Source organism: Anomalospiza imberbis, chromosome 1 (assembly GCF_031753505.1).
Source record: "Anomalospiza imberbis isolate Cuckoo-Finch-1a 21T00152 chromosome 1, ASM3175350v1, whole genome shotgun sequence".
Taxonomy (NCBI): domain Eukaryota; kingdom Metazoa; phylum Chordata; class Aves; order Passeriformes; family Viduidae; genus Anomalospiza; species Anomalospiza imberbis.
This window is the reverse complement of record NC_089681.1, coordinates 9,501,499-9,529,042: the sequence shown is the minus strand read 5'-3', so window position 1 is coordinate 9,529,042 and position 27,544 is coordinate 9,501,499. Positions and strand designations below refer to the sequence as shown.

General features: G+C 44.7%; 1 long non-coding RNA gene across 1 annotated transcript; it reads left to right on the top strand.

Moving 5' to 3' along the window:
- The first annotated feature begins 515 nt into the window (after nucleotides 1-515).
- On the top strand, nucleotides 516-4,009 carry LOC137475239 (uncharacterized). Its single transcript, XR_010999778.1, has 2 exons — nucleotides 516-3,696; nucleotides 3,812-4,009. It is a non-coding gene; the product is annotated as an uncharacterized lncRNA (long non-coding RNA).
- Nucleotides 4,010-27,544: the final 23,535 nt, after the last annotated feature.

Below are 27,544 nucleotides of genomic sequence, written 5' to 3'. Positions count from 1 at the left end.
ACTGATTCCTTGTCTGAGCTTTTCCTTTCTAGGAGCTCCTGATGCTCAAGAGAGGGTGTGACACAATGCATCAGATGATGTCAATGTTAATTCCAGAGCTCTGGAGGAGATTGGCCAACATCCAAGAATCAGTAGCCTCTCAAACATGCCACATGCTGATAGCAAGACTGCAGTGGTGAAATATTCCTCTTAGGTCCATAGTCAGGATGTAATATGTGCATTACTCACATAAGGTACTGCACAACATTTACAGCTTTTCCCTGAGCTCACTGCTAGAGCTGAAGCCTTGGAGTGGATTAAAGGGAACATTTAAATGTAGTGAAATCTCAAGTAGTTCCAATGTCAGTGAAGGCTAGAAAGCCACTTTGCTGTAGTCAAGAATGCTGAGAAGTGTCTGATTTTAATACAAACCAAAGCTCTCCTCAGCATGAGTGAAGGTTGCAGTGCTGTTTCTTCATGTCATGCTCATTCTCCAGGGGTGTCTGGGTCATCTGTTGTGTGTACAGAGACATTGTCCCTCACCCATCAGGGCTCCAGCAGCTGCTCATTGGTGTTCAGAAATGCAACCAAGGCCACAAGGCAGCAGGATCCCATGCTGGGAGGGTGAACCAGAAAGCTGGAATTACAGCACTTGGATCTTGGCCAGAAACACCAGGGTGAAAAAACGAACCCTCCAAATGGGCTACTGAGACCTTATGTGGTGGTGACCAGCAGAATGTTTGTTTTCCATCTCCTCCATGGGACCGCACATACAGCCACAGTTTCCCATCTTGAAGCTGTGCTGGGACTTTTGTTCAGGACTGACTCAGAGGAAATGGTGCCACTCAATGGTGGCACTCATTCAATGGTGAATCACTGTGTGACTTCCCCCAGTTTGGGAGTTTTCCTTAGACACTTCATAGCTCATTCTGCAGCCTTTCTTCCCAATGGCTGGATGGGTGGAAGAGCAGGAGCTGTGGGATGGCAGCACAAAGAGCATGGACACTGCAGGCAGGGTGCTCCTGAGCCTGCTCATTGCCCCAGGCCTGCTCCAGCAAACCAATACACATATGCTTAACTCTACGCTTCTGAGGCATAATCCCATTAATTTAAATGGGATTACTCATGGGCTTAAATTCCTGCAGGATCAGCAGTGAGGTCTGTTTCTGCAGCTGCTGGGTACAGTACAATTAATGGTGTAACAAGAGTTTTGCTCATTCTATACCCAAGGGCTGCCTTGCTGAACATCAGCACTGCTCATAGCCTCAAGCTTGAAAAATGAGGCCTTCTTCAATTCAAAGGTCTCCTGGGTTTTTGCTTTCCTTCATCTTCCTTTACCTGCAAACCAATCTTTCCTAAATTGAGTTCTCCTATGGTTTCTGCCTCTCCTTCATTGTCCCCAGGCTGCATGAAGGATTTTTGTCTCTAGCACTGCTTGTGGATCAGTGGGTCACCTTAACTGCCTTGATCAGTACAGTACAGGGAAACACACACAAGCACACACCCACCCACCCCTGCTTATCTTCTTTAAACAAGCATATTTCCTCCTACTTAACATCTTTCTGCTAATCTCCACCATCCTTCTAGAGCAGGCTGCCTCTGAAAAAAAATAGCTTCTCTACTTGCCCTCAGGTCATTTTTCTCATTGTATCCTACTGTCAGCCCAAGGTTAAATCCATTTTCTGCAAGAGAAAAGTTAGTTAAAGCTGAGGATGAAAATATGACCTAAAAGTACTTTCACCCCCACCTTGCTTTTTTATATGGATGAATATTGTATTTTTTATGTGGTAGCTGCTTTTCTATCTGAAATCATCTGGCCACTTAAATTAATCAGTAAGGCTGTGAAGTTGGTGACTTTATTTTAACAAATAGCTTAATGAATTAATTAATTAATAGCCTGCTTTTAAAAGCTCATGCACAGTGTTAGTACATATAAGTCTAACACATAGAATCAGGAGAGGTAGTCTCTGAGGGAAAGTGAATTGCTTTTGTTTAACTGCATGTATTTTAACATTTTGGGCTGAGAAAAAAAATAATTCTCCCACTGGAGACCTTTTATGCCAAGTTTGAGCCTGGAGCAACTTTTTATGGCTCAGTTGCAGTAACCCCTTGAATATGGGGGTTTATAATGGAAAGTCTGACAAGCTCTCAGCTAAAGCACTTCTAACAGATGTTTCTATAATGAAAGGGCTGTGCAGAACAGGCAACAGAGAGCAAACTGTATTTTGCATTTTGCAAAGATTACGGATGATTGTGCACGATTTATATAGCAATGGTGGCTTTAACCTAAAGTGGCACGCTCACACCAGACTGTGCCCCGTGTGTGTGCACACATTAACAGCAGAGTGTTTCTCTAACAGAACCAGCTGTTGAATGTAGCTTTTGTATAGATTTTAAAATACAAGTCACTTTGCTCTTCTGAACAGTGATTTGGTAGTGATGGTGGTGACAGGTATGTTTTCATTCAGAGTGCCCTGAAGATGGATGATCAGTACTCCATTAAACTGGTCTGAGAAGAAAGCAAATTTTCTATGGCTCAGGGGAATTGATTTGACACTTTAGGACTTTCTTCTCTACACTGTGTCATCTCCAGCAGTCATAGACATGGCAGAATGGATCTCCTGGTCTCCTCCAAGGGGTTGGTGGGTGCAAGCTGAGTGCTCGGGATGTGCTGTGCTGCTCTGTCCCCATCTGGTTTCTGGGCCCTGGGGACAGAGCAGTTTTGAGCAGACTGGGAGACTCTGGGGATGAAACTGGGCAGAGAATCAGGAAGTTGTGTCCTCACAGCACATTCTAACCTCAGAGACCCAGATGTCTTGGCCCTCAGTCATTGGAATGTTGAAGTCTGTCTTAAAACAGAATTATTAAGAGAAAAAAAAAAAAAAAAAGAGCTCAAAACTCTATAGAAAATGAGGTTTTATATCTGGAAACATTACCAGAGGGTATTTTGGGTTTTGTTCTAATCTCCCTGTCAGTGCTCATTAAGTGGAGCACAGAGTCACTGGACCATCATCTGAGGTTGTGTTTGATGGTGCTGTGGAGACCTTGAGAGGCAGATGCAAGGCTTGCAGAGCCTTCCTAGGCAGGATGCAAATGGCATTTTTATGTCACACACACACTGATTTGTTCCAAATGCCTTCTTTTTTATGATCATGTTTTGCCAGTCTGAATTCCTTTTGGGTGAGCAGCAGCGACAATGTGTAATTAACGTTCTCCTGGTTAATGCTCCGTTAATGTGCTGTACCCAGAAAAATGTGGTCTCTAGGGCTGTATTCATCACTGCCTTGCAGGTTGTTTGGAGTAACTGTGTTGCCTATGTGAAAACTTCACTTTTCTCTATCAGTGCAAGATGCAGAGGCATCTGTTTGTACTAAATGACTGAGATGAAACTGCTTAAAGCAGTTTCTTCAAGTGACAGCAGAGGAGAAAAAAACCCCGGACTGACTTTATCAATTTGCATTTGATACAGCATGTTATTTTTAGAGCTTAGTTAATATGAAAGCATGTGGGTTTAGGAGTGTGTGCTGGGCTCCTCCCTGCCATTACATTTCGTGCTTTAGTGGGCCTGAAAGGATTCCAGCTGCCCATTGTGACAAAGCCACTCTACCCTTTCAGGGCAGCTTGTGGCATCAGTGCATTATCCTCTAAGCTAAATTGCCCACTTGTAAGTGTCTGGCCAATGTTTTTACCTTCTCAGTTATCTGCTCCATGGAAATGGTTTGGCTACTCTTCCATTTTCCTGACTTTCTGTCTTTGCTTTTTTTGTTTGTCATGGTTCTTCTTCCCAAATGCCACCTTTGATGCATCAGAAAGGGTGCTCCTGCTTCCACAGGTTCCTGAGGAGAGCACAGCCTGCACTGGAGCAGGAGCTTCCTCATCTCCTGCCTGTCCCTTGGCCATGGATTCTCTAGTTATGAGAAGTCCAACATTTTCACCAGCCCACCCTTGTCTTTCTGTTCTGGACCTATCAGGAAGCAACAGATAGCTTTTCTCTGAGTGAACCCAATAAATTTGTCATAATGGATTCAAATAGGGGAAAGATATGTTTATCTTAGTGGAAGGACAAATAAGACAGTTATAACCATAAGCAGAGAGGAAAGCAAAACTGGAGCAGTGCAGTGCAGAAGAGGTCTCCAGAGAGCATTCCCTCCAGCTTACCCTGCATCAGTCACTGTGGCTTCAAGGGATAAACATTTTATGCCTTCTTTCACCTATGCCACAGCCATCTCATCTGTTGGTAAATTTGGGCCTGTGCTGCTCTATCCTTAGCAGACTCCTAATAATCCTCCTCTGGAGGACCTGTTTTGATTTTTAAAGGAATTAGATTTGGGGGGCAATAAGCTGTAATCAAAAGTTCATTGCTCAGACTTAGGAACTGCTGAGCTCTGATGTGCCTGCCAAAGCTGACTTAGGGCAAGGCACAGACATCCACATTTCAGTTGCCAAAAAAAACTATGTCTCTTTTGGACTGAAACTTTCAGTAGTTCTGTTTCCATAACTGAAGATGCAAATAGCCAAATTTAAGCCCACAAAAATATTATCATTAAAATACATTGATGCTATATATGTTATTTTAATGGGAAAGACTTGACAGCATACTGTACTTATTCTTAAGTGACTGATAGTTGCATCTACCCCAAGTGGTCAAATCTGTGACCTATGGCAGTGAGTGATTTTCACTACTTACATGTGAATATTATATATTTGTTCCCCCCAGTGCAATGCATTTCCCCACACTCAGTATTTTAACCTCCTCTTCCATTGTCTGGCTTCTTGTCAGAAGGCTGTGGAGGTTACCAGAGGAGCCTGAGTGAACTCATCCATTTGCTGACCATTTGAAATGTTGGATGTCTCCCTGTTATTTATACTTTCCTTTCACTGAGGCTCATATATGAACAGTAAATTAGCTGAGAGTGCACAGTGACATAATCTGAAACTTTAAATTTATGTGTGCATATATAAGAACCTCCATAAAAATGTATGAGGATATTGCAGGAGTTGAGGGTGGGTTGCTGCACTTGGTCTGTACAAAGGGAATCTAAGGTGCAGAGTGGTAGGGAATGAAACCTTTTAGTGCCCAACCTTTTAGAGTATGAGTGATAATGATAGATTTTAATCAGCAGCAGCATCTTGCTTTTGACAGCATTAGCTTCAAAAATTTATTGTCTTGATGCAGTTCATGGTAGCAAAGTGGCTATGAAAAATGAGGAGCAAGGGTTAATTTCTGGCTGCCTTTAAGCTGATGGCAGAACTCCCAATGACTTCAAAGGGTGAAGATCTCACCTCAGGTTTCAGCTGGTGTATGTTGACATTCCTTCATATACTTCAATAAAATCAATGAAGCCCTGATGATTTATTGCAAGTGAGAATCCAGCCCTAAGGCTATTAAGGACTGTAATGTATAAAGCTATAATTATGGAACCATAATTCCATCAAGAGCTTCTGGCAATATCATGGACCAGAGTTAAGTGAATTGTACAAATAAATGTAATGGTCTTGCAGTGCAGTGGAAATACCTCTCTCTGTCTAGCTAGAACTATTAGCACAAAGATATTAAAATATATTTTATCCAATCACAGCAATAATTGAAAAAGAAATATTAGCTGCAGATGTGAGATTTCCAGGGCACTGAATCGAAACATGCGTTTTGTGGAGGGTTCCCTGCACTGCTGTGATAACTCAAAGCCTAAAATCTCCTCTTGATTTTTATGTTATTTATCATTATCAATCAGCTTTGATAGTATGGCTCAAATTTCAATGCTGGATGCATCCAGATAGCACATAGGTGTTTGGCCTTGTTTAACACAGCAATGTAAGGATGAGAGGTAATGGCCTCCAGTAACACCAGGAGAGATTTAATTAGATATTAGTAAGAAACTTTTCACAGAGTGGGTTGTAAAGCATTGGAACAGACTGCTGATGGAAGTGGCGAAGTCACCATCCCTGGAAGTGTTCAAAAGGTGTGGATATGGCACTTAAGGACATGATTTAATCATGAACATGTCAGTGGTTCTAGGTTGATGGTTGAACCTGATGATCTTAAATGTCTTTTCCAAACTTAATGATTCATTATTCTAAAGCAACAGTTGTGTGTGTCTGATAATGTGCCTGAATGGCAGGAGTGGATGGAGCCCCACCCAGGGAAGAAGGCTCTGTAGGTGTTTGGGATGGAGGAGCATAAATTGGTTAGGATGAAATTGATAATGTACTCTTCTACCTCTTTTCAGCCCTCTTTTTGCATTCTATTTATAAATCTGTACCTGGATAATTAGTCTCCCAATTAGACAAAGGCATATACAAATACTCAGTCATCCTGTTCTTGCATATACAAACTGGGTATATAAAGATGTATGTGCACCAGTGGGTCTTCCTTCATTTAGAAATCAAATCTCTGCTGGTCTCTCTGCAGCCTTTTTTTTGGGTCTCTGAAGCTTCAAGGAAACCCAGATGTAATTAATCTTCACTTGGAAGATGCACCTGAATCACAGCTCTGAGTCTCAAACAGTCTGGGGCTTGAGGAAACACATGGATCAAGATTCAGTTTGGACTAGATGTGATAATTCTGAGGATACAGCTGTCTCTTGACTAGAAAAACCACAATTTTTGTGAATTAGTCTCTTAAAATCAAGGCAGATAGAGGAAGAAATGAAAAAAAAAGAAACTTTGGAAAAGTGAAAAGCTTTGAGCAAGATATTTTCCTCTTCTCATTTGCTCATGTAACAGGATTTTTTAAATAACATACTCAGCTTTTGGGCATGAGATATCACTCACAGCTCCAGGTATTTGTTGAAAAGAGACTTCAGATTCAAACCTCCCTTGTGCCACAGTAAACTTTATTTTGTCTGTATTTGCTCAGTTGAAACTGTAAAGAAAATAAATGACAGATTTCCTCTGTGGAAAAGTCCTGCAGAATTTAACATTGGTGAAAGAAATCATGAGGATCTTCAAGGACATGGAACTGTAGAAAAAATCAGAACTACCCCCTGAAATTCACCAGATTTCCTGTCAGTTCTACAGCATTTTATATGCAATTTCCTCTTAGAATTAAAATTATTAAAAAGCCCCAAAATAGGCATTAACAATGATGGAATTTCCTATTAAGTTGTGAAGGTCTTTTCCATAGGGAATGTGGCAGGTTAACTGCAGCATCTGAAAATTTTGGATCTGGCATGTGGTGGACTGAGTGGCAGTGAGAACATCTGCCCTGGAAGGTCTGCAGCTGCATCCCTCAGTGCAACCCCTGTACCATTTTCTGCAAATGAAACAACCCCAGCCAGGCTCTGATTCAACAATGCTATGCTGTTCACCATAGCATCAAATCGGGGTCTGGAAAATCTCAGTTCTGAGTCTCGTTGAAGTCACTGAAAATGAGGCACATAGTGGAAGTAAATTACTCATTTATGCAATGCTTTGCTGTGCCAGGCTTAGGCCTGATCCTAAAATCTAAGTGCAGCTTTTTTCTGCCTTCTGTGGGCTCCAGGGCAGGTGCTACAACAGCATCTCCCCCACACTAGGATACATAACAGGTTATTCCACCCACTGGGTTTCTCACAGGATGCAGAAGAAGTGAGTGTAGCCTGAGGCTGAAGACATATGCACAAGTGAGATAAAGATCATATATGGGAATTTGAAGTGAGACTGTCCTAGTTTATACAGCTGAAGATCTAATCCTGCCTGTCTAATAAAACAGTTAATCTTCAAAATCTTCTCGATAGACTGTGCAAAAGGAGCTCAAAACTGGCAATTAGCTCTGTTTTTAAAATACTCCAGGCATACATTTTAAATATCTGCACATAATTCTGGGGAAGTGATTCATAGCAATGCAGGGGAACCTGAGGACGCCTCAGAATAAATTGGACAGCTGATAGCATACATCAGTTCCTCTTAGGAACAGAAACCAAATTTTTATTGAATCCTATTATTTTATTGAAGATAAGGAAATGTCATGGTTTAACCCTAGACAGCAACTAAGCTGCTCACTCACTTCCCCCACACCTAGTGGGATGGGGAGGAGAATCAGAAAAAGATAAAATCCATGGGTTGTGATAGGAGCAGTTTAATAATCAAAGTAAAGTAAAAAAAAAAAAAAAAAGTAATGACAGGATAACAAAAAGAGGGAGAGGAACAAAACCCAAGAAAGACAAGTGATGCATGGTACAGTTGCTCACAACCCACTGACCAATGCCCAGCCCATCCCTGAGCAGTGATCAGGCCTCTTTCAGCCAGCTCCCTCCAGTTTATGCTCTGAGCCTGAACATCCAGGGTGTGGAATATCCCTTTGGCCAATCCAGGTCACCTCTGCTGGCCATGTTCACTCCTGGCTTCTGGTGCACGTACTCACTGGCAGAGCCCAGGACACTGAGAAGCCCTTGACTCAGGCAAAGCCCTGCTCAGCACCAGCCAAAACATCAGCATGTTATCAAAGTAATCCTCATACTGAATCTGAAACACAGCGCTGCACCAGCTACTAAGGAGAAAATTACTCTATCCTGATGAAACTAGGACAGGAAACCTCTTCTTTGTATGGAAATCTTATCAGATCTGAGTGGGATCACATGCTTTAATACTGAGTCATCACCAAGTTTCTCTTACCCTCCTATACATTGCTGTATATGTTGCCACATACTTTACAATGCTGAAATATGGTTGGTTTACTTGGCTGCCATGTGTAATCTGATTTACTAAATTGTGATGAAGCATATGGATGCTTAATTGAAATATATATAACTTTAATAAAGCTCTAAATAAGCCTAAGGAGAAGACTCCAGATACAAATTCTAATGTTTAGAATAGTCTGTTTTCTAGTATAAGAAGCAATGTGTATTGTTTGTGGGCCAGCTTTGCTCTGGCTTCTGTTCAGGTTCTTCACAGGTCCCATGTGTGGCGAGCCCGAAGGCAGTGGAGAAGTGGGTGGTGTGGAAGGGGACGGCATGGCCATCAGCACGGGTGGTGTGGAAGGGGGCGGCATGGCCATCAGCACGGGTGGTGTGGAAGGGGACGGCATGGCCATCAGCACGGGTGGTGTGGAAGGGGACGGCATGGCCATCAGCACGGGTGGTGTGGAAGGGGACGGCATGGCCATCAGCACGGGTGGTGTGGAAGGGGACAGCATGGCCATCAGCACCACCATGGGCACATCCTCTTGCTGGCAGTGCTGCAGGATCCCAGGCACTGTTCCAGCATCCTGGTGGGGCTGACTGGAAACACCTGCAGCGCCCGGCTCTGTCTCCTTCCTGGCGTGTAGGAAGCCAGGCTGGGCAGGGAGCTGGGAGAGCAGCAGTGCTATGGGATGCAGGTGGATGCTCAGCAGATGGGCAGGCGTGCACCGGGAACCCCACAGCCACTGGCTGCAGCAGATGTGGCGGATGTGAACTTGCTGAATAGACTCATGCTCAGATTAGTAATGGCTTCAGCTCAAGCAGAATTGCTTTTCCCAGAACACCAGCCCTAAAAAATTCTCCCACACCACTGGCATTTTGGAATAGCCCTTTGAATCACAGAAGTCCTCTATTAACTTGAAGATACTGAAAACATCTAATCTCTATTTTGACTGATAAATTAAACACTGCTAGGGGATTTTCCATTTCAAAAGCACTGTAACTTGTCTGCACTGTTAGAAAAGTCTCCCGCGCAGTTCAGGAAGCAGCATGGGTCAGCCACCTCTCCCAGCAGGAAACTTGGAAGACATTACACTGTTCTGGAAAGCAAAAAAAGCTCAGAAGTGCAGCTGCAGGCTATTCTAAGCTGGCTGGCCTCAGTGACAGAGAGAAGGGGCCTGGGTATGTTCAATTTGTTATCAGAGGTGCAGCTGCTGTGTCGCCTGGAGCACCATATGTAGTGAGGAGACCTAGCAGGGTACTGCTTGCAGGTGGGCATGAGGAGCACCCCCACCACAGGGCTAGTGGGGACTGGAGACTACATACAGCCTCACAGGAGCTTCCCTATCACCCACACATATCCCATTCTGCAGCCTCTGGCTTGAGGTGGGACACCCAAAAGAAGGCCCATTTTAGTGTAAAGGCACAAAACATTCTCCCTGCAATGGTTTCAGTCAGTGTCACTAAATGAACCTGACAGGGGACCAGGCACAAGGGCAGAATAAGCATCTTTTCAATGAGACAGCTAATGTGGGGCTCCACGCTGTGCTTCGGGGCAGAAGCAGGGACATGAGGTCTGGTAGGAAATGCCACAGCCAAGGGGTGAGCAGCTCATCCCAGCACCCATGAAAACCCAGGCTTTCTGCCGGTACAGACCTCGTGGGAGTCCTGGGGTTTAGCCAGCCCCATTTGGGCAGGGACCAAAGATCAAACAATGCCACCCATGCCTGTTTGCAAGCTCAGGCTGCATCACTTGCTTAGTTTTTGTTTCTGCTTTTGGAGGATTATTGAGGATTTGTCATGGAGAGCAGTGCAGGTCTCTCCTGAACTGTCTGGATATGCACCAGCCAACACAAACTGTCTCTCTTGAGCTTTTCAGGTCACTGCACAGCCCCAGCAGAGCAGGATGGAGACTTTCCCATTGCCAGGCAGCTCTGCATGAGGGGCTGAGTGCTCCCAAGTGGTGCCCACACTTGCCTTCCTCATGAGAGGGAGCTCCTGCCTTTTCCCACCACTCCCCATCTCCTCTTACATCTTCCCTGTCCCCCTCTGCAAGATTGTGCTCCATTGCTGTAGCTGCCTGTGAGCAACCCAAAGAAAGATTATGTTTTTAATTAGGGTTTGATACTAATTGCCTTCAATGAGGCTATTTTCATATCACAGCTGACCAAAGCCAGAAGACATTGTCTGTCTCCCTAATAAATCATTCCTCCTGCTCCCCAGGGTTGGAGATGAAGAGTGAATAGGCAGTGTACACAGCACCGGCCTAATTGTCTCCTAAAATATGCAGGCAACTCCCACAGCAGTGAACAGAAAGGCTCGTGTGCATCTGAGGGGGCCTTGTGTTATTATTGATGTTCTCACACTAAGGGGGTCATTGCTGCCTCCCCCATCCCTCCATTGCTCTGGCAAGAGTGTATCCATGTCTGCCAGCCAGGAGGATGAGCTGGAGACAGATGAAGAGGAGGGGGTATCTTTTTAAAGCCAGACAAAAGAAATCTCAGCCCTCCCTTTGCCTACTTCCAGTCCTAAAACAAAGGCTGGGTATAAATCTTCCATTTCCACTGACTGGCCAGGTCTGGAGAGAGAGATGCCAGCTAGAGATCTCTGACACAATTAAAAAATCAAAAGGCTTCTGTGGATAAACACTGGTTTGGCACTACAGCCTGACAAATCCTTCCCTAATCCCTATGAAACCTCCCAAACCAGGCAGAGAAACACCCAGGGAAAGTCAGCTGCTCTGAATTCATCCACCACCATCACTGCATGTAGCCCTACTCCACTGGGAGTTCCGAGTTTCCCCCTTCCATATCTCCAATCCCCAGAAGCCCAATTTTGCCCTCAAAATCCTGTCTGAAAAGAGCCAAACAACCCTTTGAGTCTCTGCTCCTGCAAGACATTGCCTGGCCTTGGCTGTTGTATTTTGTACCAACATGGGAGACTTGATTCCTTGTTAAATAAGAGACATCAGAAAAATAGGGCAAGGAGGAACTCCAAAGCGCTGTCTGGTCTCTCTCTGTCACTGCTGGTTAACATCAGTGACAGCCTCCCTGCTCCTGGCAGAACTGTGCCCAGTGCCACTGAGGCAATGCCCCTCTGAGCGGAGCTGAGTGAACACCTTTCCTTTTGGCAGCTTGTGCAGGTTCCTCCCTACTTTGTGGTAAACGTATTTTTCATCTCTGAGTGCATGTGACAATTTAGAGAGGCTGAGGGCCAGATCCCCACCTGGTATGAGTTGGCAGAGCTCTAAGGAGCACAGCAGAGCTCTACCAGTTTAGATCAGATGAAATGCTGACTCTAGTCCTGAAATCCGCACAAACTCTTTGAGCCAGTACTGTTCCAGACTTTGCTGGGGCATCTATAAGAATTGCTTATTCCAGGGTCCCTGAGGACGAAAAGTACTTTAGGTGTTTAACAGCACAGCTGATGTGGTGCTTCACCTGGGAGCAGGAACTGGATTGAGGCAGGGAAATCAAGAACACCTCTTTTCCCAATCCTCCCATTTACAATGGAAAAATAAACCTCCTTATTAAACAGATGAAGGTTAAACACACACACACAGACACCCAGTAAAGAGAAATATTGAAAGTACCTTTACATTGTCACAACAGCGGGGTTTCTGATTCTCTTATTTTACAGCACTGCAGAGGATTTTAAAGGGATTGATGGCCCTGCAAGGCAGAGACTGGGCCACTATTTTCTCTGGAAAGTACCTCACTGGCTGTTGGCTCTTGCTACCAGAAAGAAATAACAAAAAACTGAAGGGATAAGACAAATATGGTCCTTCAAGAGTTTCTAATAAAATTATAACGTTGAGCAAGGCTGCCAATACGTTCCATGTCCCGATGCACTGCAGCAGAAGGGAAGAATTTAACATGCTTTGAAAATGCCAATTGCCTGTTGCCAAAGATGCATATGATCCCACTGCCAGCGGGGTAGGTGGCAGGGATTAAGATGTTAGAGGAGACATCATCCTTCCTAGGCAATGTTAATTTCACTGAAGAAGACAATATGAAGACAGTCCTGTTTCTTGTGAGAAAGATTCCTTTTTCCCTCAGATTCCTTTTTCACTCTGAATTCTCAATGGTGGCAAAGTTACTTTTACAGAAGCCCTTTTTGCTCCCTGGAATATTTTTATGGTTATAGCAACTAGAATGTAGGTACTTTCCCATCTACAAAAGGGATTTCTGTGGCCCCCATTTCCTGAGATCATTTCCTGCTTCTCTACTCTCACATGGGAGGTTGGGACAGATACAAGAGCCACCATATTGCAAGAGGGATGTGGCCCAAGGTCATGCCCAAGGCAGGAGTCAAAAGAACAAATACATCTTGTGAGTCCAGGGCTGGTATCCTCACATTCCACTTTTCTGTAAGCAAGGTGTCCATGTAGGAGTGGTGAAGGTCAATGTGTCTTCATTTCCTGGCTGTGCTGCTGTATCCCAAGGATGTGTCATTGCCATATTTTGTGCTTGGAATCAAACTGAGCTTGTATTTCTGGTCTTCTGTAGTGTCTCCAATGATCTTGCTCTTTCCTTCCAATGTTTTTTCACCTTGTGGGTCTCCCTGGTATGTTTGGTAGAGATTGGGTGCAAATTTGATTCCTGGTCTGGTCAGTCCAGACTCCAGAGGCCTTTTTTGTTATCCATGCCCCAGTTCAGAGGTTTTAAGTATATGCCTACATCCCTCCCTATTGGGGTGAGCATTAACTACACTCTTGACCTGAAACATGTGATTAGAAGCCATATTTCAGTGGGAGTTAGGCATATGCTTAAATTCTCTTCTGTTCTGAGCTGATACTTTCTTGAACTGGAGCCTACGTTTTTTTTGTATGATCCATCTTTGCTCCTCCACATACCTTTACTGCAAATTATTCTGCAATACATGTATGGCTCAGTAAGTGTATTGCTCTGGGGCTTTTCCACAAAAAGCCCAATTGATACATCACATACTTAACCTCTTGAACAAAGGAGTTAACTTTACAGGATCAATTTACAAGCAGGGGCCAAAGCTTTTGGATGGAAACTAGCTATCATGTGGTACACAGCTGAAAGAGCAAACAGCTTATTCATTATCATAGCATTGGACTCAGAAACAAAACACAGACGGCAGAAAGAGTCTGTCTAGATTTCCAAACATATTGCCTGTCCCCTCACTGGAGCATGTTTATTTTAGCCCTCTCTGTGGATGCAGCCAGTTGTTAGACTTAACTCCCAATTTCCTCATGTTAGGAGTTTTGACCTGGGCCCTGCTGCTCCCACTGTGCTCTCTGCTGTGCACAGGGAGCTCCTACCAAAGTGAGCAGGAACTGCACTTCTGTACAGCTTTGACAGCAGCCCTCAGCTGGCAATCAAGCCCTGGACACTTTTATCAGTGTAGGACATTTGTGCAAGAGCACATGCCACTCATCAGATCCACAACCCCCCAGATTTGTTCAAAACTCTTTGAAGAACAGTCCCATACTCCTTACTTTACCTGCTCAGTATTCTGCCCTTTTTTCCCCCTTTATTAATCATTCTCATGTCCAGGCACCCAGATGTGCTCATTTCCCTTTCAACATAATGGATGCAGAGGCCATTAAAATGATGGCATAAGTCTGTTAGTGCTTGGCCATGGAAACCTAACCCCTGTCGGCAAATGCTTGGTCACAGAAATGATCTCATCAATCTGTCACTGCTGTCTGCAAGTCCTTGCTCTGCAAAGCGCATGTGGGCTAATCCTGCAGGATCTGACCCAAAATTTACTGAAGCAAGTGGGAGTTCTTCTACCAATTTATTGGACTTGGCACCATGACTTTAAGGGGAATAAAAAAGCATTATAAGAATGAATTCAACTGCTTTAGGCAGACACTATTTATAATGTAAAATGACATAATCAGAACCCTCAAAATTTAATTCAGCAGGACACCTGCAATTTTTTACATGTCCACCTACAGCAGTATCAATCGGAAATACAAACCCAGAAATAAAGCGGTTTCAGTGAGTTATATTCCAGTTTTTTGAAGTTGGATTTAGGGAGACATCCATTTCCTTTGCCATGTCTCCAGCTCTGTGTAACTGATTGGTACTGCTCTGTGGGGCGTGTGGCTTGCACTCAGGTATTGAGCCCTGCATTTGTGGCTCTGCTGTGATTCATTGATGTCATGGCCACAGCCAGGCTGCAATGAGGAGGGAGCCACAGATGGGTGAAGTGAACACATGAGTAGCAGGAAAGGAATGACAAAAATAGGGGAAACATGTTTTATATCAAAAGCAGCCATCTGGGCCCTCTGCCTGTCCAGTGGGAGTGGGCTGTAAGTGGGACAGTACATGGTCTCCCAGCTCCCTCACTAATTACAGGGGAACTCGTCCCTTTGGGAATTCCCAGTTTAGACTCACAGCCTCAGCACAGCCCACAGCACTGAGAAAAGCCAGCTGTGGACTTCCTAGTCCAAAGGGCTTGACTCCTGAGTCAGGCCCTTTGGCAACACACAGGCTAGAGAGCTAAACCGGGCCAGGGCACTGGCTGAAGGTCCTCTCTATGATTATTAATGCCTCAAAGGTTTTGACCATCCCAACCACTGTTGCCACAGATTCTGTGGCACAGCTGGGAGGACAGCAGGGGCCAGCAGGTAGTGAATATGAAACTGTTTTGGTTTGAGGGTGCAGAGTTCAATGGTGAGAGACGTATCATTTCACTTGCCCTTAAGAAGATGCAAAGTGTCCTGGCTTGTTTTGTTTACCAATACAAGGTTTTCCTTTAGGTTTTTCCTTTTGCTCAAGCATAATTTTTTACATCTAGGCTACATGACAACACTGTTCCTAACTGATATGGTGGGATCTGCCTTGTCCATCCATGCACATTAGCAGGAGCATCCCTGAGCAAGGAGACAATGCCAGAGCAATGTGCTGATCCCTTCGACCATGCCACCCTCCCTCATGCTGTGATCATCATCTACCTACAGAGTCAAAGCCCTGGCAAAGTTCCTGCTCATAATGAAGTCCATCACCCAGGCAGACAGTTTGCCTGGTAACACAGACCTGGGTAGGAAACAAGCTTTCTGCTCTGGCATTGCAGGCAATAGGCATGAATTAGCTGGTTGGGCTTTGCTTCCAGTAACGGAGCTTGGGATCATCACTAGCAGATGGAAACTGACTTGAGATGCATCTTTGCATTTCTCTTGAATGCCAGATGAATATTCATCCATAACTATAGCTTGTTCTGTTTTGGGATTTTTCTCCCACAGAACACGAACAAGAATCTCTGCAGAGATTTTTGGCACAAAGCCTACATACATCTTGCCCTGGGCCAAGTGATGAGCAGGAACATAAATGTGCTCACACAGGTCAGTTCACAGCATGCATGAGAGCGTCCTTGCTGCACACTGTGGGCAGAGAGCCTCTTTTCTTAATAGTAGTCATAACTAAAGGAATTAGCCATCCTTTCTTCCTGTAAAATTTCAGGAGGTAGGCACCTACCCCTCTTAAATACCTTAAATTTACCTTTGAAAATCCCAGCTATGGTACTCAGGAGCCCCACTTTGAGCACCACTTGTAGCAGCCTGAGTGGTGGTGAAGGGTCAGATCTCCCAGGACTGGAGATGTCATCAAAAGCAAAATAATAGCAGTAGCTGTGCTAAAATGCATATGAACACGTGGTGCAGAGACAACTGGGTGCTCTGCATGAAGGGCAGCCTTGCCTTGGAATCTCTGGAATGCTGCAGAAAGTAATGGGGGAGGGAAGCAGGAAACCTCCTTGGAAGCCAAGACTTTTGTGGCCAAGAATGGAAGAAGTGCTTTGGATCCTGTGCAGGTGAGGATTTGCTGTGACAGGCTCATGAAGTCAATGTTTGTGCTCAGGGCTGTGAGCTGTGCACAGGAAGGGAGGCTGTCTGTGTACTCAGCAGCTGTGTGAGATGCTGACCCCAAGACTCAACAGCAGCAGAGCCCCAGTCATCTTTCTCTGGATGGATGTGGTCTCGTGACTTGGTATTTCTGAGCACTGAGAGCTCAGGAACTGCCTAATCCCCTTTTTCCTTGTCCTCTGCCCTGCCGTGGTGGAGACCTTTCTATCTGCCAAGGTCTGCTTGTGTCAGTGCAGAGAAATAAACATAGCCTGAGCAGGCTGTTGTAGTTTCTTATTTGCTTGCCTATATATTCAGAAACTATCAATATGTTCTGAGCAAATCAACATGGCTTTAATGATTGGGAAGGAAAAGAAACAAACTCTGGTCATTAAGTGCTAATCACACAGTTGCTATATTACATAGTCAGACCTGGCAATGAAATACCCATCTCACTGCCTGCAAAGAGATCACTGAATCAATTTTTTGCATTAACATTTCATTCCTTCCCATACTAGACATTTGTTCAGCTTGTTTATACTCACGCCACATGGCCACAAGCTGTGTAGTTAGTAATGAATGAGGGGAGACATTTATCTTTGGAAACTTAGGCCAAGCCAAAAAGTTGATCACTTGTTTTTGTAGAAGAATAACACATGTGAGATTTATTCAGATAAATCCCACCAGTGGTAATGGGATTGCCTATGTTAATTGCCCACATAATAAATTCCTGTAACAGCAGTGAGGGTTTTACAGTCTGCAGTGGGTTTTTAGCATTCCATTACTGATGATGCCAGCAATGCAGGGAAGTAAAGTGTCATGGTGTCCTAATCACAGGCAGGTCTGAGAGCTGGGTTCAGCCTCTTGGACACCAGCTCCTAAGTGCACCTTCTGCCAGTCTCTAAGCTTGGGTGGTGGGGTTGTAGCTGGACTGCCACATCCCTACCCCAGCACCTCAGTCCCCCCTGGTATTAGGGTCCCTTCCCAAACATACCAAAATGACAAGTTTTTTAGCAGTTCCCTCCTCCTCTTCCTCCTCTTCCCAAACCACAGCCATGCTTAAACCCACCACTGAGGCAGCCAAGAGAGGCTGCTTCCAGGGGTGGCAAAGAGCATTCTGCTGTGGTTGCTGAAGCATGCTAACCTTCACCACTTTCCCCCCACCCCAACCTTGTTTTGCTATATTTGGTCAGTCCAGAGCAACCGGCGCCCTTGGAAGGTGATGGCATGCACAAGCAGATGTGTGGCATGTGTGTGCCCTGTCCCATTGCAGCCTCCTTCCTAGGAGAATAGAAAGATTTTGGCAATTTTGTGTGTACACAGGCTGGGCTTCTGCTACCTCCCACTTCCCTTTCTCCTGCATTTACAGCAGCAACTCCCAGAACTCTTTTTCCCTTCTTATCCAGTTCAGTTTCCTTGTTTACTTCTCTAGTCCCATCCCATGCAAAAGGCAACTGCACATGAGCTAAGCAAAAGGAGCTCAGTACACGTCAAAGTCTGAAACTTAGAAAATGGGTTATGCAATTTTCCCTGCCTAAGCTGCTTAAACCTTACGAGAATAAAACATTCCAGTAACTTTTTTGGAATAAAACCCTGTGATTGAGAGAGAGCAGAACAAGCCATTTGCATGCACAGCCCCAGTGCTATCTCCAGGCTGGGTATTTTGCTGGAGTATGGTAGAACTGAGCTCACCAGAGCCGGTGTGTGTAGAGGCACACATTTCTCCTCTTCTTACAGCTTAGAGAGCTAATTTAAAATTTAATTTCCTGAAAGTCGCCATTCTCACAAACACAATCAGGTGCCCGTTCTACGATAAATCTATTTATATATCCAGCCTGAGTAAAATGAATCTACCATGCTAAAATTTATAAGGGTAAGTGGATCTCATACTCACGTGGACATGATCCTTTTCTGCTGGGAAGCTCTTACACATAGAAACATTAACAGGATTTACAAAATCCATCTGTTTGCAACACCAGCATCTCGGAGTGCAGTCCATGCATTCAGACTGTAAGTCACAGCAGGTGCACAAACTGTGGCTGACTCACCCAGCATACAGAGAGCCTAGTGCTGCTCCCCATTTCCTCTCTCTGACAAAGAGCACATTTTTACTCACAGAATCATTGAGAAAAGCTGATTCGAATTTGCCAAGTCAGAAAATTCAGAGCTCAAATTATTGAAATCAGTGGATGCAATAGGGAAATTTGGGAAGTTGAAGTACAGCAACAAGATGCAAAGCATTTCCACTGGCATTCCCAGAGCCCTCTAGGGCTGAGGAGCTCTAAGCTACTTATAGATATTAATGAATTAAAGCTACAGCACTCCTGAGTGCTGGGTAATTTTATTATCCCTTCTGCTAAGAGGAAAACTGAAACACAGAGAGAAGCTGGCTGGGCTGTGGTTTGTCTGCTCAGCTGCTGGAGGAGGAGGCTTTGGGATTTCAGTGCAAACCACATGGGGGTGGCATTAGAAGAAAAGCTGTTGCCTCTTCTGGCAAGCAGGACTGGTGTCTAGTGAGCAGTTCTTCTCATGGACATAAATGCAACATATTCTGTTTTGCAAATCTACCAGAGGTCATCTCTCTCCCCTCTTGCTGGGGTTCCCAAAAGATCACAGTGGCAGAGCAGGTGGGGCAAGTTCACTCAGTATGGGCGCCTCAGAGAGGGAGTAAGGAGGGAGGACCTGATAAGCTGGCATTTACTTGGGCTTAATTCTGGTATGGGATAAAAAGACCCTTTCCACACATTGAGTATTCTGAAACTGACCAGGGAATTGATCTTTGCAAATACAAGGGTGAAAAGCTTGGGGTTGCCAAGGCAGTTTAGTTTTGCTGTTCTTTCTGAGCAGTCTGTCCTTTCCACTGTTGTTTCTGTCATCCAGGTGGTTTTCATGTCAGATTTTGAACAGGTGGCCCACCCATGCCAGCCTCCATAAAGGGGAGAAAATCCCATTGGTTCACAAAATTAAATAATGGAAAAGCTAATTCCAAAGAATTAGGAATATATGAAAACAGACCAAATCTGGCCAGCTGGGAAGCATGTTACAATTTCCCCAATTCTTGGGTGTCTTTGATTTAAAAGGAAATCTGGTGATTGGCTTCATTCAGGGAAACCCCCAAACCCTGGGGTGGGTGTCAGTGGTCTCATGGACCAGCTATATTGCAGCATGTGGGAATGGAAACTGTCCCCTCCTTTTTGACATCTGCACCTGGGCTTATCAGGTGGCCTCCCTGCATTGCCACTGGGGAGATATCAGCCCTCCAAGTTCCGCTAGATCTGCTGCCTGCTCCAAGGTGGGCAGATTATTGTCCCCAAGGGCTGGTTCCTCTCATTTCATTGCTAGAGGAGACTCAGTGGTGGTCTGGGAGGCACTTCTCTATTGGAGGCTCCAATAGAGAGAACGGGACGCGCCCTGGCTTGTCTGGCCCCTGCTGCTGGACCAAATAGCAGCAATTGTGGTGTTTCACCCCAGAGACACCTTTGGCCAGCTGGATGTCGCAGCTGGGCACGTGGAGACAAGCCCAGACATGCTGGAGCTCAGGTGGCGGCGGGATGGAGCTTCCTCTCGCAGAGGCTCCGCTCCTCAGGTTTCCCGCTGTCGGAGAATCCCTTAAGGCGATGGTGAAGGAAAGGAGTCGGTTCTGATGGAAGGTTCAATCCAGAGCTTCTATTCTGGCCGCAGGCCTCCGATTGTGGCAACAGCTCCAAGCAGAACTCCCCGCAGACCTCTGAATTCGGTCACTGCTCCATCGGAACTGCCCAGACCGCGTGGCTCCCTCTCTTTCACCTGGGGGAGGGGAGCCCATCAGCCAGGACGGGAGGAGGCATCTTTTGAATCTGCCAATCACTCACCGCACCTCTGGAATGCCAGGCGTGACCCGGGCCAGGGTGGGGAAAGGAGGAGTGATTGACACACCTGGGAGGACAACTTCAGGGGAGAAAACCAGGGTTCCGGGGAAACCATGAAAGCACACTGCAACACTTCTCTGTATTTTATTTACCTTCATGCATTCGGATGACTCCCACCCTCCTTTCCAGATAAGTGCCTGGCTGAACCAAGGGCAAAGTTTTAATGTACTGCTGGCAGTAGTGCCGGGGAGATGAGGCTCCCTGGGACTGCTGCTCACCTGAGGGCTGCAGGAGGCAGCTGGGGCTTGGCAGAGCTGTTCAGCTGAGTTTGACTTAGTGACTAGCAGGATATAAACAGCAAGGACACAAAGCTCGGAAATTCATTTACCTTCTCTCAAATGCTTTTTGCAGGTCACTAAGATGTTTGCAGTGTTAATGTGGCCTGACAGATCCCACACTAATAGCAGTTTCCTGGATGCTGTCCTGGATTTGCTGTGCTCTTGCAAACATTAACTCACACCACATCACGCTGTCTGTATTTCCAAAGCCTCTTCATGATAATCTCAGTGATGATAGTGTAGATTTCTAGAAGCTCTCTGTAGCAGGGTTTTTTATGACTTCAGTGCTTGCTTGTTTTTCTGATGTGTTTCTGCTGTTTTCTTCTGGCTGTACTTCCTTTTTTTTTTTTTTTTTTTTTTTTTTTTTTTTTTTTTTTTCTCCTCCTTATTCTGGGAAAGAGATCTGTGAAGGTGAGTCATGTGTCGCACACATGGGGAAGGATCTTACTTCTGTTTTCCTGTCAGGAGGGTTGAGTCAAGAAGGACTTTTTGTCTGGAAATGTTTCATCACAAGCAGAGCTGTGTCAGTGAGTTGTCAATGGAGAGGCTGCTGAAGCAAGAGCAGATCCTTCAATTGCCACCTGAAATGGGCTGGAAAAGGGGAAAAGGCAGACTGCATGGGTAGTAGCAGTGGCAAAATATGAGGAGTCTTTGGCACAACTGGCAGCCAGTCTGCTTCTCCATCTTTTGGAGTCACAGTACGGTAGCTGGGGTCCTCTAGCTCACATTCTTTTGTGAACTGGTGTTCTGGACCTGTTTAACATCCATGCCATGACAAGACATGTTGCTCGTGTGTGGTCTGGTCCAGTGGGTGGGATGCTGCAGTCTGATGCCACAGTGGAGAAAAGCAGAAGAGGGTGTTTGTGTGAAACTAATGTGTTTTCTTTCTGGCCATGCCATGGTGTGCAGCCTAATGGAAACACCGCTGGCAGCTTCCTGCTCTCAGCATGACCCGGCTTCTCCTTCAAGATGACAGGGGGTGGCTTCTGTGTGGGCTGAAGATGGTAGGGATGATTCTCAGTGCTGCCCTGTGTTTGTGCAGGATGGGCCCAGTTCCTAAAAGGTCTCAGGATGGTCTCTCATCAGGGGAGAGGCAGGTGCCCTTGGTAGGGGAAACAGCCCTGCCTGGTCTGTGGGACATATCTGGGTTCACTTGAAGAAGTTGAGTTTCATCTCACTGTGGGCCCTGTGGTGTTTTACATGCTGAATGTACTTTTCTGCTTAAACAGGTGAAACATGAAACCCAAACAGAGAATTTGTGAAAGCCTCTTTCATTTTCTATTGCTCTTTAGTAGATGCAAATTAGTTCTTTTGGGAGGGCACCTCGCCTCAGTTCTCAGCAGCTGATTTCCCAGGGACAGGGAGAGGAGAGATGCAAATTAAAGGTCTGTAGACCTTTTTCCCAGCTGATAGCACTGTCTGCCGTTGCACCCACATGAAAACAGCTTTGCCTCAGTGTCCTCTCCTCACCAGAGTGCCTGGAAGTACCACAGACTCCTACGATGCTAAACAACCTCTGAGGCCTTGCCCACATCTCAGAGAAACTTGACCTAGTTTCTCCATCAAAACACCTGCATTACCAACTTACCTAAACAGCACATCACAGTAAGCATTTTTCTTTTTTCCTCCACTGAATTATTATTATTTTTTTAATGTGGCTGGAAAACAGATTCTAATTGGAATTTGATTTATTCTGAGCTGAACTAAATATTTTTCTTTTCTCTTCTGTTGGGTGCAGTATTTTTTACTGCAGGCTCATGGCAACATTGCAGAGATCTGGGGGAGACAGGTTTCTGGATGTGTGACTGCAATGAGAAGTGATTGGATACTGTGGAATATGATAATAATAACTGCTGTGAGGTTTCTGTGAAGTTGAACTATGCAGAAAGAATTAACAGAATTGATATTTATGTTATATGTTGTGATTAAGGTGTCCAGTATTATTTAAGGATTGATTGCAGTGAGATTAGAGGAGGACAAAATATGCTTTCTGAATGCAGGGCACAGTCCAGTGGAATAGGTTCATAGATGCAACGTGATTTTTTTTTTAAATGCTTGGTTTAGGAATTTGGTTTCTTTAAAAAATGTCATGCTTTGATACTGAAGTCCAGCTCCACAATTTGGTATTTTCTGATGATGTCCCAGGCCTGAGAAGTGCAGAGCAATGAAGACAGCAAGGGCTATCTTTATAGAGTACTTTGCCCCCCTACTGTCCTGGACTTTATTTCAAGCAAAGAAATTTAGTAGTGGCCTGCAAAGGGAGGGGCAAAAGAGGCAGCCTGGACCTCTACTTACTGAGAGGACAGGGACTCATATTTGTATTTCAGTGGGACTTCAGAAAGCCTGGCATTGATATGGTCATCCTCAGGTGTGTTGGTCTGAGGGTGATGTGATACAGCCCTAACGTTTTCTCTGTGCCTTTACCCCAGCTGAAGCACACCCACGATGCTGCCCAGTCACCCTGGGGCTGGGAGCAGATGTTTGGCTGTAGCAATGCTGCTCTTCTGATCCCTGTTATAAATGCTCCTGCTGGAAAAATCTTGTCTTTTGATGGTAAAGTCGGAAGTGTTTTTATTATACCAAGGTAATTTCACTTTGCCAATAGAGATGCCAGTCTAAGAGGACCTGAGCAGCAAAGCAGCCCTGGGGCAGGGATAACTCAAGCCCTGCTTCTCTTACAGCAAAATGCATTGCAGTTTCCTGCTGAGGACACTGACAGATGTTGAATGTGATTGCAACGAACACAGAGTATTGCTCAACCTTGGTGAATTTTCCCTCATGTTCAGCATGGTTTATTTTGGACGTTATTGCTGCCAGGAAGAGCTGCAGTGGGGCTGGAAGGTTTCTAGGCAGATTTAGGGCATTTCCCACCAGCATTTTGCTTATCTGCTGCAGCACCTAGTGTCAGGCATGCCTTCTGAGGGCTATGTTTCTGCAGTTTGGTTATACAGAACAACATCAGCAGTTATTTGGTGAAATATTTGATTTTCAGATGAAAATTATGGCTGAGGCAATGAGTGATGGATTGTTTTTCCCTCTGTGTGTGTGATAAGTCTCCCCAAGGCCGGCTGGCCACACTTCACAGCACAGCAGAGTAAACTTCCCTCTCATTCACAAAGTCATCCAGTTTTCCAAGTTCTTCTTGTGCTGTCCCAAGCTCAAGTGCTTTCCGTTTGTCTTTTAAGGCAGGAAGACTTGCCAGTTCCCCACATGCATGTGCTCACATGGACACAGAGGAAACTATTTAATACTCGCATGCATTATATTTAACATCTGCCCAATTTCAGCAAAACAGGAGTCAGACCAAAATGTAGATCATTGTTTTTAATCAAAGGAATACCAGTCTTGCCAATTGTGGTGTATGTTTTCCAAATTAACTAAAACAGTGTCCACAGCTGAATATGATATGGTCTTGTGCAATATCATCACTTGTTTTTGCATGCCCATGAATGGCAAGGTGCAGACTGGTGTAAAACAGAAGACATGAAGAGTTTTCATCGTGAGAACAGAATGAACTGGAAGGAAATTGAGCCCAAGCTGTTTTCTGTACTGTTTGCTACAGGAGTAGCCAGCTCATGGATCAAGAGATGTTTCTCCCAGCAAAGACAAAAAAAATTATCGTCTGTCTCCCTTATGATCACTGCGGTCATACCATACTGACAGCTAATGGGACGAAATATAGAGACAAGCTGAAGGTGGAAGGTGCAGTTGTGGTCCTGGACAGGATTGCTATCCTCTTCTTGCACAGATAAGAACACCACAAACTAAGAAATGTACAGAGTGTAGTGCAAACAAGGGAGGCACAGACTCTTAGAAAAGTGTGTGAAGCTGAGCTGATCAGAGCTTTTCCTCAAACCAAGAGAAGAGCCAGGAAAAGCCACTGAGGTAAGACCAAGTCTCGACAGGAAGTGTCATATTCTAGTAGTGTCACTGTCTGTCCCTTGATCTTTAAGTACCACAGCATTTCTAAAATTTTCTGCTTGAGCTGTAGGAGACTCCAAAAGTTGCCCTGACTCTGGGTATGATATCTATAAGTCATTCTGGAGATTGTAATTTCTCTCCCAGCACCAAGGGTGGATGTGCAACTCCTTCCATGTGACCCTTCCTGCTCCTGTTTGACATCTCCATCCACAGGCAACATCTGACAGCTGGAATTTACTGTGAGAGTAAAAAAAAAAAATTCTCATAGCACATCACCTCCGAGAAGGTAGCTGCAATTGTTCTCTTTCCTGTTTGATGTTAGGATTTTGCTAAATGAAGAGGAAAGGAAGGAGAGTAGGGTCAAGGAGGCTGCTCCTTCTCCCCAAGCACTGTCACCCACACCTTGAGCTGCTTTAAAGCAGTTCTTCTCATCACAGAGCAGATGGCTCCTGGAAGAAGGAGTATGTTTAGAAGAACTGTAGATACTACTGTCCTATAAACAAACTTCCCTTTTAAATGACTTATTTTAGTGCTGGCTGTGGATAAACATCATCTTATTTTAATCATCGACTGCTTTGGCAGCAGCAGCAGCACCCACCGCTGCCACTCCAGGTCTTGATCTGACATCATGAACCCACTAAATATTTCCTCTCCTGGGTGGTTTTGATTAAATAACCTCACAGCTTGAGAATGGATGCACTTAATTCACATGTAGCAGGGTTTATGATGTCAATATGATAATCTGGTTATTATAATCTCTTTTTTCAAAGCTAGTAACCATGAAGGCAGCACAGGCAGGCCTGGCCACAGCAATTTCAAAGGCAGAGGAGAGGACATCCTTGTTCAGGCAGGAGCTAAGTACTTACAGGTGGCCTCTCTCAACCAGCAGGGTCATAACTCCTCTGGTTCTCCACACCTTCTCCACAGGTCTATTTCAATGATCATCCTTTGCATTTTGCATACATCTGTGAAAGCCATTCAGTGGATGAAAAAAGAGAACTGTCTCATTTAATGAAGAAAATGTCATTAAACAATGGAATTTTGGAGGGATTTGTTCAATGTTTGGCTCAGGTGATGGACAGGGGGATCCACAGACTGGAAGTTCAGATTCTCCCAGGACCAAGTGATTCTTCACCCAGGGTTTAAATGCTGCTGTGTTCTCTGAGATAACACTACCAGGGAAATGCTGTTGCCACACTAGTACACTGTCAGTGAAGGAGTGACCTGGACTTGCTCAAAGGCAGAACAAAATTGTTTTATAAAAGACCTGTCTGTTGTCATTGATGCTGAAGTTCATGGAGTTTTCTATTTTCATATTATTTCCTGTATCTTCATCATGCTGTGGCAGCCCAAACATCAGGTTTGCTGTACCAGTACTCCTTTGACTTATGCTCGAATTCCAGGATGGATGACCCTTCTCTTCATTTACCTTCAGTTTTATTTACAAGCTGAGAAGTCAGTATAAAAAGATTTAAATTTGTGTTCAGAGCCTGGAGGAAGATTTTGAAATGAGTTGCATACATGGCTCCCTGTGTAGTAACTTATTCATTGTCCAGTACAGAGTAGCATTTAGCCTTAGGTTGTGTATGTTCCCATTTTATGGCAATAAAAGAGGCAGCAGTGTGAAAAGCTCTTAAGAGCTCTTCAGAGCAAATGCTTCATAATTTTAGGCCATGACAAAATAAAACTCACCAAAAAAATTCAGAATTCACAATCCATAGCCCAGATCTCAGCAGCTGCCAAACACTAAGAATAAACATCTCCTGAAGTGGCAGCAGGCTGCTGGATCTGAATGATGACATAAACCTATTTAGTTTAACTGCAAACACTGCTCAATATAGTTGTTCCTACCATTTTTTCTTTTTTTTCTTTTTTTTTTTTCACTACATTCATTGTCATAATAGTTAATAATCTGGTTGTTTGCCTACATTTTTCTTTCATACTACTCTTAAAATCACAGTACATTTCTGATACTGGCTTTGGAGGCTGTGATTATTGTTCATCAGTTGGTGGGCCCATGGGAGTCTCAAGACACCTAACAGGACCAAGTGCAAGGTGCTGTATCCCCAGTATCGACCCAGTCTGGGAGATGAACATATCAAGAGCAGCCCTCTCAAAATGGACTTAGGTGTGCTGGTGGAAGAAATGCTGGAATGACTTGGCAAAGTGCACTCACAGCCTAGAAAGCCAAACATGTTCTGGGCTGCATCCAAAGCTCTGTGGGCAGCAGGGGAGGGAGGGGATTCAGCTCCTCTGCTCTGATAGGACCCCACCTAACTCCTGCACCCAGTTCTGGGGTTCTCAGCACAGGAAGGACTTTGATCTCTTGGAGAGAGCCCAGAGGAGGCCACCAAGATGATTAGAGGGATAGAGAACCTCCCCTGTGAGAATTTGGATTCTTTGGATTGGAAAAGAGAAGGCTTCAGAGTGGCATAATTGTGACATTCCAAGGGGAGGGAATGGAAGGAGAGACAGGCTGCAGGAAAAATGAGGAGAAACTTTTTCTAAGGGCATGTAGTGATAGGATAACTGGTAATGGCTTCAAACTGAAGGAGGTAGCTTTATATCAGATGTTAGGAAGAAATTCCTTAAAATGAGGGTGTTGAGGTACTGGAACAGGTTGCCCAGAGAACTTGTGGATACTCCATCCCCGGAAGTGTTCAAGGCCAGGTTGAACAGTTTCCTGAGCAACTTGGTTGAGTGGGAGGTGTCCGTGCCTATGGCAGGGATTTGGAACTAAGTGATCTCTAAGGTCCCTTCTAACACAAACTATTCTATGATTCTCTGAATTCTATGAATTTTTCAGAAAGTAAAATTATGAATCCAGAAGGACATCCTTCTTTGTTTTCAGCTCTGGAGTAGATCTGTGCATCTCAGGAGTATGTTACATCTTCTTCAGGTTTAATTCTTGACAAACAATCTATGGAAACTGTGTAGGAGAAATAGATCCATCATGCTTATGTGCTGAACATACAAGGGGGAAAAGTATGGCAGGAGTATCTCTCTTTCCCAGATAAGCATGTACATGTTGCTGTAAGAAGC